This window comes from Hemicordylus capensis, chromosome 5 (genome assembly GCF_027244095.1).
Source record: "Hemicordylus capensis ecotype Gifberg chromosome 5, rHemCap1.1.pri, whole genome shotgun sequence".
Taxonomy (NCBI): Eukaryota; Metazoa; Chordata; class Lepidosauria; order Squamata; family Cordylidae; genus Hemicordylus; species Hemicordylus capensis.
This window is the reverse complement of record NC_069661.1, coordinates 199928556-199947351: the sequence shown is the minus strand read 5'-3', so window position 1 is coordinate 199947351 and position 18796 is coordinate 199928556. Positions and strand designations below refer to the sequence as shown.

Genomic DNA, 18796 nt, shown 5'->3' with positions numbered 1-18796 from the left:
CATTTGCGCATGCATGGCACAAGGGGCTACAGGTACTTGCTTCATGTTTGATTTTTTTTTAAAGAAAAAAAACGTTCACGAACTGGTCCAGGGCCGGACCGGGTGAGGGTGTGTGTTTTGATGGCGGCTAGACCAAACTGCCTTGGTTCCATTTGAGGCAAAAATGCGGGACTGCACGACCAGCTAGTGATAGATAAACATGAACCGTGCAGTAGTGGCTGGTAAAACATCGTTCTAGAATCAAACATAATGTTTGGGAGGCTGCCTTAATGGAACATTTTTGATCTTCTCTATATTCTCCTGAAGACATCAGGTTTAGTGTTATTTTCAGATATCAGCCTCGTAGATTCCAGCATGAGGATATTGATTCTTTTCTTTTAAAAATGGAAGATTTTTCATATTCAAACTTAATACAGTTTTTCCCCATGGCTTGAACTCATCATGCGACATGGCAGTGTTTCTTTAAGGCACATTGGATCACCTTATGTATGCTATGATAAGAGATATTCACAAGTTCCCCATTTAGGACAGATTGAGACAATCTCCTGGCTGTTGACATTTAATTCATGTTTAGAAACATTTTTTAGAAAAGGTAAATGACAATACTTCCCTGTAATTGGCATTGTGAGCAGAATTGCTATTAACCAATATTTCTTAAGGGCTTTGTGATAGTGTTTTTAGTGATATACATCTAACTGATGAATACAGCCCGTAATAATTCAGAATTATGTCATCACTTATTGGTAATTTTTACAGGTTTTGCAAGCTAAGCAATCATATTGATAATTATTGTTGATGACCGGTCATGACCAATATTTTCTGTAGCATGTAAGCATCACACAGGGTGCTTTCCCCCCCATAAAAATGGGCACACTTTTCTTTGATTCATGAATTTGGATGGTGGTCTCCATGGTTGGCCAATTTTTGAGAATGTTAATAAATGTCTTTACAAGTGCTTGTCCCTTTAAGTGGGAATCATAGCACATCATTGTGGCTGGGAATGTTAATAAATGTTCATAATTGTTGTTATAACTGTTTTTTGAGTAAAAACTGGGAGCAGTATTGCTGACTATCACACCCTGTTGGGAATGTAGATGTTCAATATTATATATATTTGGTCTTTAAAGCAGAGACACTAGCACATTAAGGCAATATGTTAACAAATGCATGAATTTAAGTGCGTTGAAAATGTGAAAGATTTACTGCACCCGGCCCTTTAAGTAAGAGCTATTAGCATTGTGTCAACAAATGCATGAATTTAAGTGTGCCGAAAATGTGAAAGATTTATTGCACTTGGTCCCTTGGGCAAGAGTTACTAACATAATAATGCATCTTGCTGATCATTGCACAGGCTACAGCTGTTTTGTTTATGCAATTATCAGTTTATGAGACTAAGTGTGAAACTCCTACCTAGTCATCACGCCCCTAATTAGGGGGCTTTATATTGTTGAGCTCTAGGAGCCGATCAATCATTGAATGTTTTGTCCTTCCGGTGAGATGTAGGAGGATAAAGTTGACTCCAAAAAATATTTTCGGAAGGAATTGGTAGGTAATAATGGATACATAAGGGGGAGGCTGTGGATGGTACTAAGATGTTAGCCTGGTAATGCAACTATTTTTGGAATTGTTTTGTATTTATCTTGTATGTTTAGAAGCTTTGGAGCTCTGAGGAAGAATGATCGAAATGGGTTTGAAAATTTCCCGGGCCAGCCCATCAGCTCTGTCGTATACAGATACTCTGCACAGATCTGCTCACTAGCAATTATATTACACCTTCATTCTCAACATTCCTGCACTTTATCTCAAAACAACAAGCTCCTCTTATTTCTATTTATCACCTGGAGCTCAAGGACTTGTTATCTCAATGCAATGTTTGCAATTGTTATTTTAGTTATGTTAGAATTCAGGTGATTTGTGACTCTTGTGATTTACACAAGTAGATCTATGTGATTAACACATGAAAACTATATGAGGTCATGTGATTGTATATATTCAAATAATTATGGATATTTATTCAATTTTGCAGTCTTTTCAGTTTTGTTATATACAAGTATAAGGTGTGGGTTTCCCCCACAGAGAAGAAATTTGTAATTTTCAAAACTGTGCCTGCTTGAGAGGTGTTATCTATTTTACCAGCCACTATTGCTTGGTTCCATTCGAGGCCAGTCCAGCCTCGAACCGAACCGGGCCAGACGGTTCTGTGCACACCCCTACTGTTGTTGGCCAACAACTCCCATTATTCTCAGTCACATTGGCCAGTATTAGCCCGCTCTCCCTGCTTAGCTCCCCAAACTGGGTCTCACTGATCATGAGACCCAGCTATCTGTCTTTTTTCCAATTCCAAAGGTTGGGGGGGCACTTTTAAAAAACAGAAGCCTTCCCTCTGCCCCATAACTGATATTCTCTACTCAGCAGCCTATTGCATGATCTTCCCTAGTCACTATTGTTGTATTAGTTAAAAAACTGTGGTTGGTCTAAAATGCAGCAATGGACTGCTTTTAGGTGTGTGCAATAGGCATCATGTTCCTCCTGTGCTGCTTGATCTGCATTGGTTCTTATCTCAGTTCATTTTTGAATCCAGTTCAAATCCAGTTTAAATGACCTTTAAAGTTTGGGCCCAGAGTATTTTCAGGATTATATTCTCTAATACAAGCCTCCACAAATGAAGATCCTCAGCTGAAAATCTGCTCTGGATCCTGCAAACCTTAGAGATGCACCATCCAGGATAGGGTATTCTTGGTGGCAGCTTCCTGATTATAAAACCTATTTACTCCCTTCCTTACTTAGATTCAGATGGCTAGTAGATTGTCCATATTTTGTTGTGGTCCTAATATGTTTTTATTCAAGCAGGTGTTTGCCTATACCCATGGCCCAGGTTTTAATGGATTTACATTAATGAATTAGGTATTTGTTATGTGTTTCAGAACTGTGATTTATCTTTATACTGTCTCGCTCTCTTTATCTCTCTCTCTCTCTCTTTATGCTGTTTTAAATCTTTTAGTTGTGCTGTTTTGCTCATAATTCAGAGACATGGCCTATGCATTTTGCAAATAAGTAAATAAATAAATAACGTAAATAAATTCATTGAATTTGTCATCATGCAGATTTCTAATATTGAGTGATTGCTGCATGTTTAATTATTAGTTCACAATGTAATCTGGGGATGTATTGGACTCCTTTATCATTTTGCATCACAAAATAGGCCCACTACAAGAAATAAAGTCAAATAACCAAAGAATCAACCATAGCACGATACTGGGAAAATCAGTTTGTATATGCCAGTATCCATAATGAGAGGATTACAGAGTAATGCGGTGATAATTGGAGTATCATGTCTGGGAAATTCAATTGGGATACATATAAAAGAGATGGCAAAAGATTTTTAAAAAACAGTTGTTGAACCGCAGATATTAATTAGCCACCCCACTGGTGCAGGAGATTTCCTGAGAATCATGAGTCAGGCATCTGGTAATAAAATACATTAATAAAAGTGAGATGAAGTTTCTGCAGTTAGTATTTCCTCAGCAATTTTAGGCAATGTTCTCAAGTCATAACATGAAAAGGTGTGTTGATATTCTGGAAAAATGAGGGCAGAAGAAAAAGGGACCAATTTGATCATCTGAACCCAATCTAAACAGTGCAAAATGCTTTCAAATAAATATACACAGAAATGAGTGGGTTCCGTCCATTCTGTGGCTCTGTATTTCTAGATATAGGGTGCATTCTCATGATCACAGAAATTGTGATTGAATGATTGTTACCCAATTAGCATGATCATGTGAACCTGTACCACATTGGCAATTTCAGTTTCCATCTTGGGGTGAAAACCAGCATTGGGTATCTAGGATCTGAAGTAGAGTGGCTGATCTCAGGATGCTCCAAACAATGAGCCACTTATTGTGTGAACCCCTGCTTCCTGGTTACCATACATCTGTACGTCCACCATAGACATTCCTGGACAGAGCAGACACCACACACAGGCACTCTAGCATTCCCACTACTCCATGGCTCCCAAGCCCCAACACTGTCAGTTACACTCTACCTGCCAACACACCACATCATATTCACCTGCTATGCTCACTCACACCTGTCCCAACACTTACACTTCTGACCCTTAAAGCAATAGCACAGCATGCCACATCCATCAATGCATGCCCAACAGCCCCATACTCCACAGACAGCTGCCAGCAGGGATACATAGCTGCTCATGTGTCAGCAGCAAGGTCCACTGCCTGTAAGATCAATGGTGTGGGGTGTTGCTTGCTCACTTGGGGGGACAGGGGAATGTGAGTGATGCAGGTAGCCATGTCATTCATGACAGGGAAGGTGTTACTACTGTGACTGCTGCTCGCTTCAGCTCCTCCTGCACCTCCCTGAGTGGACCGAGTAACCCTGAGACAATTGTGGCCAAGCATGCTCAGAGCTGCTGTGACCACCCACTCTGGCATCAGGGCCCTTGGGAGTGGGACTGCTGCTGCTGCCCTGAAGCCATTCCCAGCTGAGGGCAGGGTAATGGCTGCTGGGATGGCATCTGGGTCCTGAGAAGCCATTGCAACGCTGGGATGGCATGGTGTGCAGTGGCCACATGGAGCCACTGGAAAGCTAAAGACAGTGGCCACGTTCGAAGGTCATGGGAAACCTGAGGCCAACTCATCTCATTTTGCCCCCTGTGATGTCTGAATTATCAGAACCACTGTTCCCAGAGCCCCACGGTTCCGATTTTCACTCCCAAACCTCGGAATGAAACCTTGATTTGTAGTGAGTTACACTCACCAAAGGTCCAGAGGCTTGGACATGTAATCTGGTTTGGGCAGATAGCCCAAAGCAGAGTTAAAGAGCTCCTCCCACTGCTTGAAATCTATTGGCTGGTATGGCTTTCCTTCCAGGTTCAGAGGCAGCCCACACAGCCAAGGATCAGGTATGTAGCTTGGGAGTGCTTCTGGACCCAGACCTCACTCTGGTTTCTCAGGTTGAGGCAATGGCCACGAGCACTTTTTATCGACTTTGGTTGATATGATGGCTGTGTTTGTTCCTCAAAGAACATGATCTCAGAACTTTAGTGTCTGACTACTGCAATGTGCTCTATGTGGGGCTGCCTTTGTGTGTAGTTCGGAAATTTTGGCTGGTCCAAAATGCAGCAGGTAGATCGGTCTCCAGAGTTTCTTGGATAGACCAAAAGTCCTAAATAGTTTAGGATCAGCTTCTGCATGATCCTTACTGCACTTTAAGGTAATTGGAAGAGGTCTTCCTCTGGATGCTGCCAGCTCGTCTGGCGGTGATTCAGGAGTGGGCCTTTTCCTTAGTCGCTCCTGTGCTGTAGAATGCATGCCCTATAGATATGTGTGGCATAACATCTTTGTCAGCCTTTAAAAGAGCCTTTAAGAGATTTTTTTAAGCCTGGCTTTTTGTAATCCTTGAATGTTTTAAAATGTTTTATTCATGGTTGGTTTCATAGTTTGTTTTATTGTGTTTTATAGTGTTTATGGTTTGAACTGCCTAGAGCCTTTGGAGTCAGGCAGTATATAAATTTAATTGAGTGAGTGAGTGAGTGAGTAAGGAGTGAGTGAGTTATGGCTAGGAGCCTCACACTCTGGAAATAGTCTGGACGTCTCTGGACCTCTGAGAGGGCCTGAACAGGTCCATAGAGATTTATATCTCAATCTAGGATTTTTTAAAGCAACATTTCTGGTATGATTCACTGATGGTAGTTGCATCTCCTTGTGAAAGGCAAGAACACAGATGCAGGACACACATTTATTAATTCCAGTTGTACAAAACAAATGCACGATTGCTCATATCTGGGCCAAAAGTGGTATCAGCAATTTCAGGAATCACAGAGAGCTTGATCAAGGCTCTGATTCCTGCCAGGCATTTGAGAGGTACTGTTTTCAAACCTGAAAAATCATATTTTAATGCCATATCATTTTAATGTAAACCGCCCTGAGCCACTTTTGGAAACGTGGTATAGAAATCAAATCAGATCAAATCAATCAATCAATCAATACATACATATCTGTGATTAAGAAAAATTAATATTTCAATTTACATTTTGTAAAGATGCACCTCCGTGGTACACAGATCCCCCCCCTTCTTCTAAGACATTTTGAGTCTATTGACTCTTTTTAACAAGCAAATATAAATGGAAAAAAATATAATCCTTGATTGTTGGAAATAAAATATGTCTTTAGCACCTGAGGGCTATCCTTGGTTTGCATTGATCTGCATTCGCTTGTTTTTTTCTGCTCTTCTCCCTCCTCCTTTTGCCTTGTTATATTAAACTCATCATTTTGTCAGTTTCATTCCCTCTTGCTTACAGTCTTCACATGCTCAGCCATCAATTCTCACACTATATACCTTTGTAAGAGAAGGCCATTCCTCTGAAGTTGAATTTAAAAAAAAAATTCCACGCGAAATTGCTCTCAGCACTTTGCCTGGGACCCTAGTCCCAGATGAAAAGCAACTTTTTCCTTCAACTAGACCCAAAGTAGTCATTGATGGTGAAAAACTTGTTTTCAGCAGTTGCGTAAAGAAAGGGATGAACGCATTTCATTTCCTCATGCTGGGACCTTGCCATGTTAAAAGATGGTGAAATGTTATCATGTCAATGGAGAAAATTGCTACATTTCCCACTTTCTCTTTCTGTGACTTGAGAAATACTGAAAAAGTAATGTGACAGACATCCGCTGTCATTAGCCAATGTGCATTAATTTATGTTTTATGAGTCACAGTCCTTTGGGGATAGTTCCAAATGCACAGAGCAGTGCAATGATTTATACTTGCAGAGCCTGAGGTATGCAGATGGTGCTTTTCCTCACAGAAAGACCTAGTTTGTCTCATTTATGTGCACACAGAAGAACTGGCCATTTGTTAGCATGTGGCTTCTGTCACTGGCAATTTCTTTTAAGCAATTAAAACAGAATCATGGGACATAGGAATTAATTTTGGCTAGATCGTGCTGAGCTCTTCTCCTCTCATTTCTGTTCTTTGCCTGTTTCCAAAAATCCATTTGCTGCTTTTGACTCTTCAAATACAGCTTGATATTTTAAAGAAGGCTCATCTTCTCAAAGGAACCTTTAAAAAAAATTCTTTTCAAGAACTCAAGGAGGTGATATCTTCTCTCTGGCTCTTTAACTGGCTGATTTTTTTTTTTAAAGGACTCTTGCAAGTTCTTGTTCCTTTCCTGCAGCTTCCATTGTAGTGATTCATGAAAGGATGTTCCCAGCAAGTCGGGTCATCAGTGGTCTTTTCTAGGCCAAGTATCTAGCTGATTGCAGAGCCTTAGCCTACCTATTCCATCCCATTTCTACCTACAAGATTTCAGAAGCACCAATAATTACTCTACATAAACATTTGTATATGTCAAAAAAACCACACAGCCCCACATAATCTTATTTACAGTACCTATTCCTCAGTCCACCTCTTTTTTCCTCCACTTTCCCACAAGCCCCACTTGGTTTCTTCTCTACCCATAATACATTCTACTAAAGCAATTCTTGGATAAAATTTACCTAGCGAGGCCAATAGGTAAATAGGTACCCCAGATCTAAGGTACTGCAATCAGATCTTGCGGAATATACTTGGAATCTACCTATCCTGCCTTCAAGGAGGAGAGCTGGTCTTGTGGCAGCAAGCAAGAATTGTCCCCTTTTCTAAGCCAGGTCCACTGTGCAGCATCCACTATGCAGAGTCCACTGCATTTGAATGGGAGACTACATGTGAATGCTGTAAGATATTCCCTTTAGGGGATGGGGCTGCTCTGGAAAGATCATCTGCATGTTTTCATATAGATACTCCTGCCTGCAACCTTGGAGAGGCCGCTGCTAGTCTGGGTAATACTGAGCTAGATAGACCAATGGCAGGCGCGGCTCGTGAACGTGCCTCGGGGGGGGGGCGGCTTCTTTAAGGTAAATAGAGCCGGTGCTCCATGCTGCCCAGCAGCCCCCGCGGTGGGGAATCGGCTCCGCCACTCACCTGGCTCCCGCGGAGGTGAGCCCCCGCCAGCGGCCAGGTGAGTGGCAGAGGTGATTCCCCGCTGCAGGGGTTGCTGGGAGGCATAGAGCACCGGCTCCGTTTACCTTAAAGAAGCCGCCTGCCCCCAGAGGCGCATTCACGAGCCGCGCCTGACCAATGGTCGGACTTGGTATAGTGCGGCTTCCTAGGTTCCTGTGTTCCTAAGGATTGCAAACCATAGAAGAACCTGATGGATTGGACCAAAAATCCCTCTGTTCCAGCAGCGTGTTTCCCATCATTTCCAAGCAGATGTCTATGGCAGGACAAAGAAGGAATACAATGAGGAATCCAATATGAAAGAATGCTAAAAACAAAAGCTCTGGCTTGAGTTTCTTGAGTTTTTTTAGGATCTAACTGTCAGGGAATTGGAACATCAAAGACAGAGGAAGAGCATCCCACTCTAATTGTCTGCATTTCTATATGTTGGCTGGAATACTGTCAATGACTATTTTAATGCTCTATATCAAGGGGTTTCCAACAATGGATCCTCAGCTGTTGGTAATCCCCAGGGTCCTCCATCACTTCCCACCAACAGTTGGGTACCCAAGACTGGAAACACCTGATCTTTATCAACAGATTAGCTTGGATTGTTCTACATAGCTTTGCAGTTTTCTCTGTTTTACATATTCCACAGATTGTTCTGCCATTTTCAAACTGCACATATGTTTAAAATTGGGATCCAGTGATCCAGGGATCCCGTGGTTTGTTCATATGCCCCTGAAAATAAAACAAGCAGTAGTATTTGAACTTCTGCTAACTTCTGTGGAAGCCTCTAAAACACTGCAGGGCGGGTGGTGGCGGGAGAAGAAGCAGCTCCATTGCTTGTGACCTCCTAAATTTATCATCAGAACCATTCTGAGATGTAGCATGGCTAATATCTCTGGGAACTATTGTTGATGCCTGACTTGAGACATCATCAAGACTGTGAGGCGAGTCTCACGATCAGTGAGACCCACCGGAGGGGATTGTGCGTGAGTGCATGGGGCATCCTGGAAAGACCCCCAGGGATGGGAGGCTTGTTTCAGCCTCCTGGTGGGGAGCTCCACAGCAATACATGATCAGAAAGAAGAGGTTAACGGAGCGCTCGTGTGGCTCCCGTGATCAGCAAAAAGAAGGCTAGGCTCCCTTATCCCACTTTTTGCTGATCGTGAGAATCTCCTCAATGTCTGTGAGCACACTGGCTGGGAATCAAAGAGCTATCTTAGAGAGACTCAAGGACTTAGGAGTGGCTAATAGAATTCTAGATTTTTCACAAATACTCCTGCTGCAAATCCACTTGGTTTCAAAAAGTGGTTTGCTATCTGGCCTGAGAGGGGAGGGAGAGCTGCTATTTGTTCGTTTGTTGTTTAATTTCTATGCTGCCTTTCATAAAACTCATCCCAAGGTGGTTTACGAAAGTTAAAATACAACACAATTCCATTAAAATCAATTAAAAACCATAAAAACACCATGAAGCAGCAGCACTAGCCATAGAATACAAAGACAGAGTAGCAGGGGAGGAGAGACTGACAACTCCTAAAGGCTAAAAGTCTGAACAAAAAAAAAAGTTTTAGTAGTTTTTTAAAAGCAGTCAAAGACATCAGAGTAACAAAAGCTGAAAACTCCCTTAAGTATATGGAAATAGTTGTAGGATTATTTGGATCCTGGCCAAGCACTGGTGGTGGTGGTTGTAGTGATGAGGATGGTGATAAAATACTTCCCCTTGAATACTTGGGAAGTAATTTTCTCCATTTAGACCTGTTTTGGAGGTTTTAAAGACAAATAATACGAGGACAATCAGAACATTTTTTGTTAAATATTTTGCCAACAATTTAAATTAGCTATCAATTGGTCTTATGGTTGTTGTTTTATCATGACATACAATGGAAAAATTGTTTCTTGTTTCTAAATATTGCTGTCTTGTTCTATTATGAAACTATTGCATCAGAAGTAATCAAAGTCTTACTGAGATTCACTCGCTGTACTGTGAAAATGCTCCTGCTAACACTGGTGGAGGAAAAGAGAAACTGACGAAAACTACTGGGATATGGAATATACATGGAAGTGGGGAAAATAAAAAGAAGCCAAATTCTCTTAAAATGCACACAAAGGTGAGGTACTTGATATCAACAGTGAAGGTCCTGAATGATCTGATCTTAAAAATATAACTCACTTGCTCATTTGATTGTGATTTATTTTATTACTAGATTTTAGTAACTATTTCTAAGAACAACCCCACACGGTTTTCATAATGCTAAATTAAAAAGCATTTTATTTTAATGATTATTAAAGGAGGCATGCAATGTCTGAACTCCATTTATTTTCATTTCCAAACCTTTTATTCATCCCATTATTAATGCTGGTTTACTTACATTCATTTTAGGATCCATTGTAATTTTGTAATAAACAATTTTGGAACCAACCCCACTTTATTTATTTTAGAAGTATTTTTGTGTTGCTGACATCTGTAGGATTCCATTATAAGTATTAGTGTCTAACAGCATTCTATTTCTTTGCATTGCCTTTGCACTCAATTCGGTCTCTGGAGTGTGGACTCTGGGGAAAATAGAAGAATGTTACATGAGTGGAAGAAAGAGGCTTCATTCAACCCTAGGAAGAAAATGTAAACTTCCAATGTGGCCCCAAATGGCTTTTTCTTTCCCCTCTTGTTGTCACTCTGATGGGCTGCTCTGCAGCACACCAGAGTGAAGTCATGGAGTCTATTCTCATGACCACAGATTCCAGGGTTCACCCAGGAATCCATAGTTGTCTGGAAAACTAGGAGGCCCTGCAAGCCAGCAGCTCCACACCTGGGTAGCCCAGATCTGCTAACGAGGTTTAACGTAAGGTAGGACAACAGAGCCTGTCCTATCTTTGTTTTTTGTCATCTGTGCTGCCACATCATTTAAAACCACTTTTAGGCAGTTGGTGAAAATGTTTACCATAGATTCCCATGGGTTTCAGGGTCAGGGAGAGGAGAGCTGATGCAGTACCAAGGTACTGCCTCTCTGCTGCTCCTACAATGCATTGTGATATCAATCATGAGGACCCAGCTCAGGTATTCAGGAGCATACAGCAGCCCAGTCTTGTGGGCATTGGATAAGTAAGCCAAACCAGGGACCTGGAAGGCATAGGGTGTAAGCATGCCTTCCCCCCATCCTGCTTCCATATGGTCATGAGAATGAGCCCATTGTGCCCTTGAGATTTGGAGTCTTCCAAGGACTACTTCAATGGCAATTGCAAAGTGTAAGTGCAACAGAAGAAATTGCAAAGTGTAATTGCAACAGAAGGGGAGATAAGACCTGTTGGGTCACATGTGCCAGGGGGGAGTGTTCCTACCACAGTCCCACTGCTGATTCTTCCCTTGCACTGCCACTCCACACTGTCAAGTCCTCTAAGTGAAGGTGTAGATAACATCTACAAACTCTTTGAGTTCACAGGAGTGCTTTCAGGGCTTGGGAAGTTTACCATCATTTTGAAGGTTTTCAGTCTCCAAGAGTTCTTCTCTGAGCTCAAGTTTAGATAACTTTGCCGACATCCCTAATTTCCAAGTAGATGTGTATCTACTCCAGGACTGTGCCGATGGCCATCATTAGCATGAACAAGTGCAATGCTTCCATCAACAGGAATATCAATCTTCATTTAGTTTGTGCTCAGCAAGGACATATACTTTTAGGAAAAGAGCCTGAGGTGAGAATAATAGCCCCAAAGCATGGATAATTAATAAATCCTAATTCCAGACTGTCTGCCAAACTTATGAATCAACTTTAGCACCTCCTTATCAAGATAAGACTTAAAAATATCATAGGCACAGCTGTCAAATATATTCTTGTACATATTCTATAACTCGTTAAAAACATGCTTTATTCAACTACATCAAGATTTCAAAGACAAATTGGACTTCATTTTGATCAAGGGGGAGGGGTGGTGCTGGTCATGGGAGGGGGGACAGTGACAGGGGCTAACTCCCTGAGTTGCCCCTGCCCCTGCTCCTGCTCCTGTGTGCAGGCTAGTCTTCTCAGGACTGCCTGGTCCCACACTGCAGCCTATAGCTGGGCGGGAGTTATGGGTGAGGGTCTCCCCTGTCAAGGAAGATGCTCTTACCATGCCAGCCATGGAGGAGGTGCAGGCAGAGACAACTGCCAGTCCAGCAAGATCCATCTTGTGATCCTCCCCAGTGTTCCGTGGGAGGTAGGGGTGGGGTGGAAGCCCCGGGCTATGTCTGAGGAGGGCCAGGAGGAAGCAAATGTGCATCCCACCCCTGGAACTGCCCAGACCAGCTCTGAGGGTGATGGTGGTGTGCCTGAGAAGGAGCCAGCAGACCCACTACCACCAAAGTGGTCACTTGCTAGAGAGTCCAGTGACAGCATGGTGTAGGATCCCTTTGAGCTTTGCCCTAGTAATCTTACCCATGCTGCCTGCACTCACTTCAGAGCACAAGTGGGCAGGAGCAAAGACCCTAAGCATTTCACAACATTGGATAGCCTGTTGCACTTGTGGAGGCATCACCCAGGGGTCCTTGGCCCTGGTGGCAGCAGTAGGCTGAGTGTGCCTTTAAGTAGTGGCAGTAAGTCAGTGGCTCCAACTCCTAAGCAGGAAAAGCTGACTGCATGGTAGGTGCAGCCTCTGGGGAAGCGGTCTGATTGCCCAAAGGCACATCATAGGAAGATAGGAAGCCGCCATATTCTGAGTCAGACCATTGGTCCATCTAGCTCAGCATTGTCTACAATGACTGGCAGTGGCTTCTCCATGGTTACAGGCAGGAGTCTCAGCCCTATTTGGGGATGCTGGGGAGGCAACTTGGAGCCTTCTACATGCAAGTATGCAGATGCTCTTCCCAGAGCAACCCCATGCCCTAAGGGGAATATCTTACAATTGCTCACACATGAAGTCTCCCATTCAAATGCAAACCAGGGTGAACCCTGCTTAGCAAAGGGGATAATTCATGCTTGCTACCACAAGACCAGCTCTCCTCCCACATCTCAATACCTGGGTCATTGGGGAGATGATGGTTTGGATGATCAGCCATTTCAGATGGTGGAGAATGATGGCTTCCGCTAGCTGCTCTAGCTGCTCATCCCAGTTCCTGCTTGCCCAAGATCCCCTCACACACCACCTTCAATAGAAGGGTGGTGCCCTTTCTGTACTATGTGTGAGGGAGACCATGTTGGCTCGGATGTGTGCAGCAGGGCCCAACTCTTGTGTACACTTCACTGTGGATCTCTGGACTAGCCACAGTGGGCTGCACATTGCCTTCAGGTCCCTGACAGCCTACTGGTTGGGGCATGAGGGTGAGGGGACATCTGCAGCTGCTGGTGCTGTGTCTACCTCCTCTGATGCAGGCAAGGCCAGTTGGGCAGTCTTGCATGTGGAGGCAATGGCTACAGAACACAGGTCAGATGACAGGACAAGTCATGGACTCACAGGTGGATGCTTGGCTTGCTAGGGAGCCAACCCTCCATCGAGGCCTTATGGTCACCAACAAAACAGCCAACATAGGTAAGGCAGCCAAGCAGAGTTAATTTGTGCACATCTTTTGTGCTCACTGTGAATCTGGTTGTGCACAATGGGCTTGGACTCGAGGAGGTGAAGCCCAAGAGTGACAGGGTAGCTCCCCAAACAGGTCCTGCTGCTTCCACGGCCACTCTTGCGGACCAGTGCCACAAGATCACCAACTATTTCCTCTGGAGTGAAACAGCAAGGTGTATGTTGAAGGGAAGGCAGCTTGAGTTAGGCCTGCCTGAACACCTGATCCCTCAGGATGTTCCTACCTGGTGGGACTCCACTTTTCTCTTGCTCCAGTACCTACAGGAGCAAGAGGGAGCCATCCACAGCCTGGCAAGGCATAGTGGCTTGGATGTGTGCTATCTGTCCAGTGCAGACTGGCAGCTCCTGTCCAAGCTTGTCTTTGTACTTGAGCCATTCTATGTTGCCACAAATAGCTTGTGTACTGGGGCAGCTATGCTGAGCCAGGCTTTCCTCTTATCATCGAGAAGAAAATGAGTGAGCTTCAGACCACTCCACCGGGGATGCAACTGCCCTGGCAGATCGACTGAGGACTGGAGTAGTGGAATGGCTCAGGCAGCCCTTGGGTGCATTTGTCTGGCATGTCCTGTCATGCATCTGTGACTCGAGGTTGAAAGCAAGCTGTCACCCCTGACCAGCTGCCCAGGTAGAGGGATCTCCTAGTTGAACACATTAGGTGTGATGAGGAGAGGAGATTAGGTCACAGCCGGGAGGAGGGGGCTGGTGTGCCTAGCAGTGTGCAGTCTACCCCCCAGCAGTATTGTCACCACTGCTTCCCAGTCTAGTAGCATGATCTCTCTGGTGGTGGCACCAACAAAGCGGCCAGTGCCACCTCTGCATTCTACCATCTACTGGTTCACAGAGGGCTTCCTTGGTGCCTTGCCAAGGGGATGGGAGGAGCCATTGCATCCTGCAGCTGTGCTGAGAAGTCTGTTCTGCAGTACCTGCAGGAACCGGTGGAAAGCCAGGAGATGGAGCTGTACCAGTTTTGGGCAACACTTTGCCATGGTCTGGCCAGGCTTGGTGTCTGTTGCTGGATGGTTCCTCTCATTTCTCCCAACCAGCGTCCCAAACAAGAGGTTGTTCTCTATGGTAGGGGATGTAGTGACACCTCGTTGCTCACCCATGGACTCTGTGTTGGTTGAGCAGTTGCTCTTCCTGAATACCAGCATCCTGCTTCTCAGCTACCCTGAGCTGGCCATGGAAGGTGAGTGACACATGGTCAACCCCCTATGAACCACCTCCCATGCCACTGGCAGCTCATCCTGGTGAACATGTGTCACAGTCTACCGGTAAGTGCTGCTGACACACGAACACATGCAGAAGGTTTTGGATTGCACTGTTAGGCCAATGATGATAGTGGATGGACTGGTGCCATGGCCCAGCAGCACCCACCCATCTGAGGCTGTGTTGTGGAGTAGGCAGGAAGGTTTTGATTGGTGGTGTATTTGGTCTGTTATAACTTTTTCCCATCAAAGAATCTAAACATAGTGTTTAAATTCTTTGATGTTGCATACGTTCTTCATAGGGATTCATCATGTGAAAAAGTTATAACACACCAAAGAATCCACAATAAATAACTCACCCCCCCCCAAAAAAACACCAGAGTGCCCCTTTGCCTAGCGGGTTGGCTGGCAGCTTGGCTCCCACGGTGCCCTACCCCCAAGCTGATCGGGGCACCAAGGCACCACCCATAGGGCCACCTTGAATCCTTATTATTCCCTATGGCAGAAAAAACAAACACCAGGAAAACCTAATAAAATCCTTTAAAAATAACACAGTTTGATGGATTGCTTTGCAGTTTATGTGGTAGGTAGCACCCATGGTGCCCTGCTGACCAAGCCACTTTGGGTCCCTCTAGCTCTTCCAAAATTGATTCAAATCAATTTGGAACCAAATCGAATTTGAAACAAATCTGCCTTGATTCAGCAGCAGTAGATGTGAGGTCGAATCGCATCGCAAAAATCAATTCATGCACATCTCTAAAAGTTACAGCCTTCTAAGTAGATGGAAAAACATTCCTAGCCTCCAAATGTAACTTCCTGGTATGTGCTGGAACAGGAATATCCAGGGGCTGTGAGCCTATATGACCTGTTGAAACCATACCTCAGACCTTCAGTGAAGTGTGTCCTCACTCTCTCCAGATCACAGGACCTGATATTCATCACTACCACAGAACCAAATGTTAGCTCAACTCGCTTTCTCCACAGCTTGTTGATCTGCTGTCTTTCTGCAGACAGCTGCATATTGTCCTCCCAGAACTTAATATCTTCTGTGTGCTTGTGTGCCATTTCAAGTAGAAGATGACTGAAGGAGTGTAGCTTCTGGTCTTGTCTGACAGAGACAGGTGACAGACATCTAGCAGATGAGTAGAAATTCTCTACAGATATGGTAACTTGGTGTAATGTATCCAGTGCAAACCTTAAAGTTATTGATCTTTTTTGGTTAGGGCGTACTGGAGAATGGAAAATGTTAGCTTTTCTTGTTGATTCTGGGCATATTCACTGTAAACTTTTGACCAGTTTGGTTAAAGAACTGGATCAGCTCATAGCTACCCAGATTTGGGCTTCTGGAATATGGAAACTTCGCCCTCTGCTATATAGACCCTTCTACCTGTACTAGGCCTTCTACCTGTAGTTCCCAAGTTCCCATCTCTAGAACCTGAGCATTTCCTGGAGCTTTCTATCTGCTCTCCCTGTCTCTAGGACTTCAGAAGACTTTAACGATGAAACAGAACTGTGGGTTAGGCTTTATTGCTTGGATTTGGGAATAACATCACTCCTGTTTCAACAAGTACCACCATTTTGTACATAGCACAGTTCCTACAAGTAGCCAAGCTAGATTGTAAATACTTCACTGATTCTGAATTTCTGAATTGGTTTTTAATGAGAGTAGCTCATGGAGCTTATAAGTGAAGTGTGTGTTTTTTCTTTTTCCCCTAACATGATTTTCTATATTCCTAACATGATTGAGGAAGACGATGAAACAGACTTCTTTCAATTGTAGATATGCTCTTTCCTTGAATAACCACTTACACTATACCATCTTGTTGTTTGCATGCTGCATCCTCTAAAAGAGATCAAACAAGTGCAATTTAGACCATTTTTCTAAATCTCTTGTCCTATAATTTACCTGAAATTAGACTCCGTAGGCCAAATTCATGGGTGATGTGTTAGCGGATATGGAATTCAGGAAAGCCTCTTTAGCATGAGATTATAGTTTGAGGGTGCAATTCATACATGTTGAAGTAAAAAAAAAAACATGTTGAAGTAAAAACAACATTTTTCCATATCTCAGTATATATGCTGTTCAATATTCTTGTGCTTCACATCCAGTCAGAAAAACTCTCCGATCAGTACAAAAGAACAGCCCTGCTGGATCAGGCCCAAGGACCTTCTAGTCCAGCATTCAGTGGCCCATCAGATGCCTCTGAGAAGCCCACAGGCAAGAGATGAGGGCATGCCCTCTCTCCTGCTGTTACTTCCCTGCAACTGGTATTCAGAGGCATCCTGCATCTGAGGCTGGAGGTAACCTATAGCCCTCAGACTAGTAGCCATTGATAGACCTATCCTCCATGAATTTATCTAAGCCCCTCTTAAAGCCATCCATGTTGTGTCAGAGAATTCCATAGGTTAATTATGTGTAGAAAAAGTACTTCATTTTGTCAGTCTCAAATTTCTTGGCAATTAGTTTCATGGGATGACCACTGGCTCTAGCGTTATGCAAGAAAGAGAAAAAATTCTCTCTATCAACTTTATCCACACCAGGCATGATTTTACAGACCTCCATCGTGTCTCCACTCATCTTTTTTCTAAACTAAAAAGCCCCAGGTGTTGTAGCTTTACTCCATAAGGAATGTCCTTCTTAAAGTATGGTGACCAGAACTGAACACAGTACTCCAAATATGGCCACACCATAGTTTTGTTTAAGGGCATTATAATATTGGCAGTTTTATTGTCAGTCCCTTTCCTAGTGATCCCTAGCATGGAATTGGCCTTTTTCACAGCTGTTGCGCATTGAGTTGACATTTTCAACAAGCTGTGTCTGCCATGACCCCAAGATCTCTCTCCTGGTAAGTCACTGACAGCTCAGATCCCATCAGCATATATGTGAAGTTGGGCTTCATTTTTTTTTTTTTGCCCCAATATGCATCACTTTATTTACTGACTTACTTATTGATTAAATTTCTGTACTGCCTAATACAGAAATCACTAGGTGGTGTACAGATATAAATACAAAATATAAAACATTTAAAATTCATAAAACAGATATAAATCACAATAGATAAAAACACTTTAAATTTTTTAAAAAATAGATTTCAGTTAAAAGCCTGGGAAAATAGGTCTGTTACTTTACACTTGCTAACACTGAACCTCATTTGCCATCTTGTTGCCATGCCTACTCCCCCAGTTTGGAGAGATCCTTTAGGAGCTACTCACAATCTGTTTTGGGTTTCATTACCCTAAGTAGTTTGGTGTCATCTCCAAATTTGTCATCCTTGCTGCTTACATCAACTTTTAGATAATTTATGAATAAATTTTAAAGCACTGGTCCCAGTACAGATCCCTGGGGGACCCCACTTCTTACTCCCCTCCATTTAAAGAACTGTCCATTTATTCCTATACTCTGTTTCCTGTCCTTCAACCAGTTACCAATCCACACATGAACTTGCCACTTTATCCCATGGCTGCTACATTTTACAATGAGGAACTCTGTCAAAAGCTGTTTGTACAAGTATACTATGCCAACTGAATCACTTTATCCACACGTCTATTAACACTCTCAAAGAACTCCAAAAGGTTGGTGAAGCAAGATTTACCTTTGCAGAAGCCATGCTGGTTCTCTCTCAGCAGGGCCATTTCTTCTCTGTGTTTAACAATTTGGTCCTTGAAATTGCTGGAACATACATTAAGCGAACCAGCCTGTAATTTTCTGGATCACCCCTGGATCCCTTTTTGAAAATCAGTGTTATATTGGCTACTTTCCAGTCCTCTGGTACAGAGCCTGATTGCAGGGATAAGTTATATGTTTTTGTCACAGATTCCTTCTGTTGGTACTACTTTTACTATGACAAATATTTGTATGCTGCTTTTCAGCAAAAGTTCTCAAAACAGTTTACACAGAAAAATATGAATGAATGAAGAAGGTGATTCTGTCCACCAGGAGTGTGCACAAACAGTTCATCCTAAACTGGTTCACCTCAAACTGGGGCCTGTTTGGAGGTTCAGTCACGGACCAAAACTGGGGACAATTTGGTCCATGATTGAACCGACCAGCCCAG

At 43.3% G+C, this 18796-nt stretch overlaps 2 long non-coding RNA genes across 2 annotated transcripts in view; one reads left to right on the top strand and one right to left on the bottom strand.

The window, feature by feature from the left end:
• Positions 1-1251: 1251 nt before the first annotated feature.
• On the top strand, positions 1252-3080 carry LOC128328136 (uncharacterized). Its single transcript, XR_008309042.1, has 2 exons — positions 1252-1545; positions 1653-3080. It is a non-coding gene; the product is annotated as an uncharacterized LOC128328136 (long non-coding RNA).
• A 7282-nt stretch (positions 3081-10362) lies between these two features.
• The window catches only part of LOC128327888 (uncharacterized), a 62094-nt gene continuing 53660 nt past the window's right edge, over positions 10363-18796 (bottom strand). The window contains exons 2-3 of the long non-coding RNA XR_008308857.1: positions 16648-16715; positions 10363-10545 (exon numbers count right to left, since the gene is read on the bottom strand). This is a non-coding gene — a long non-coding RNA (uncharacterized LOC128327888). The remainder of the gene's footprint in view (positions 10546-16647; positions 16716-18796) is intronic.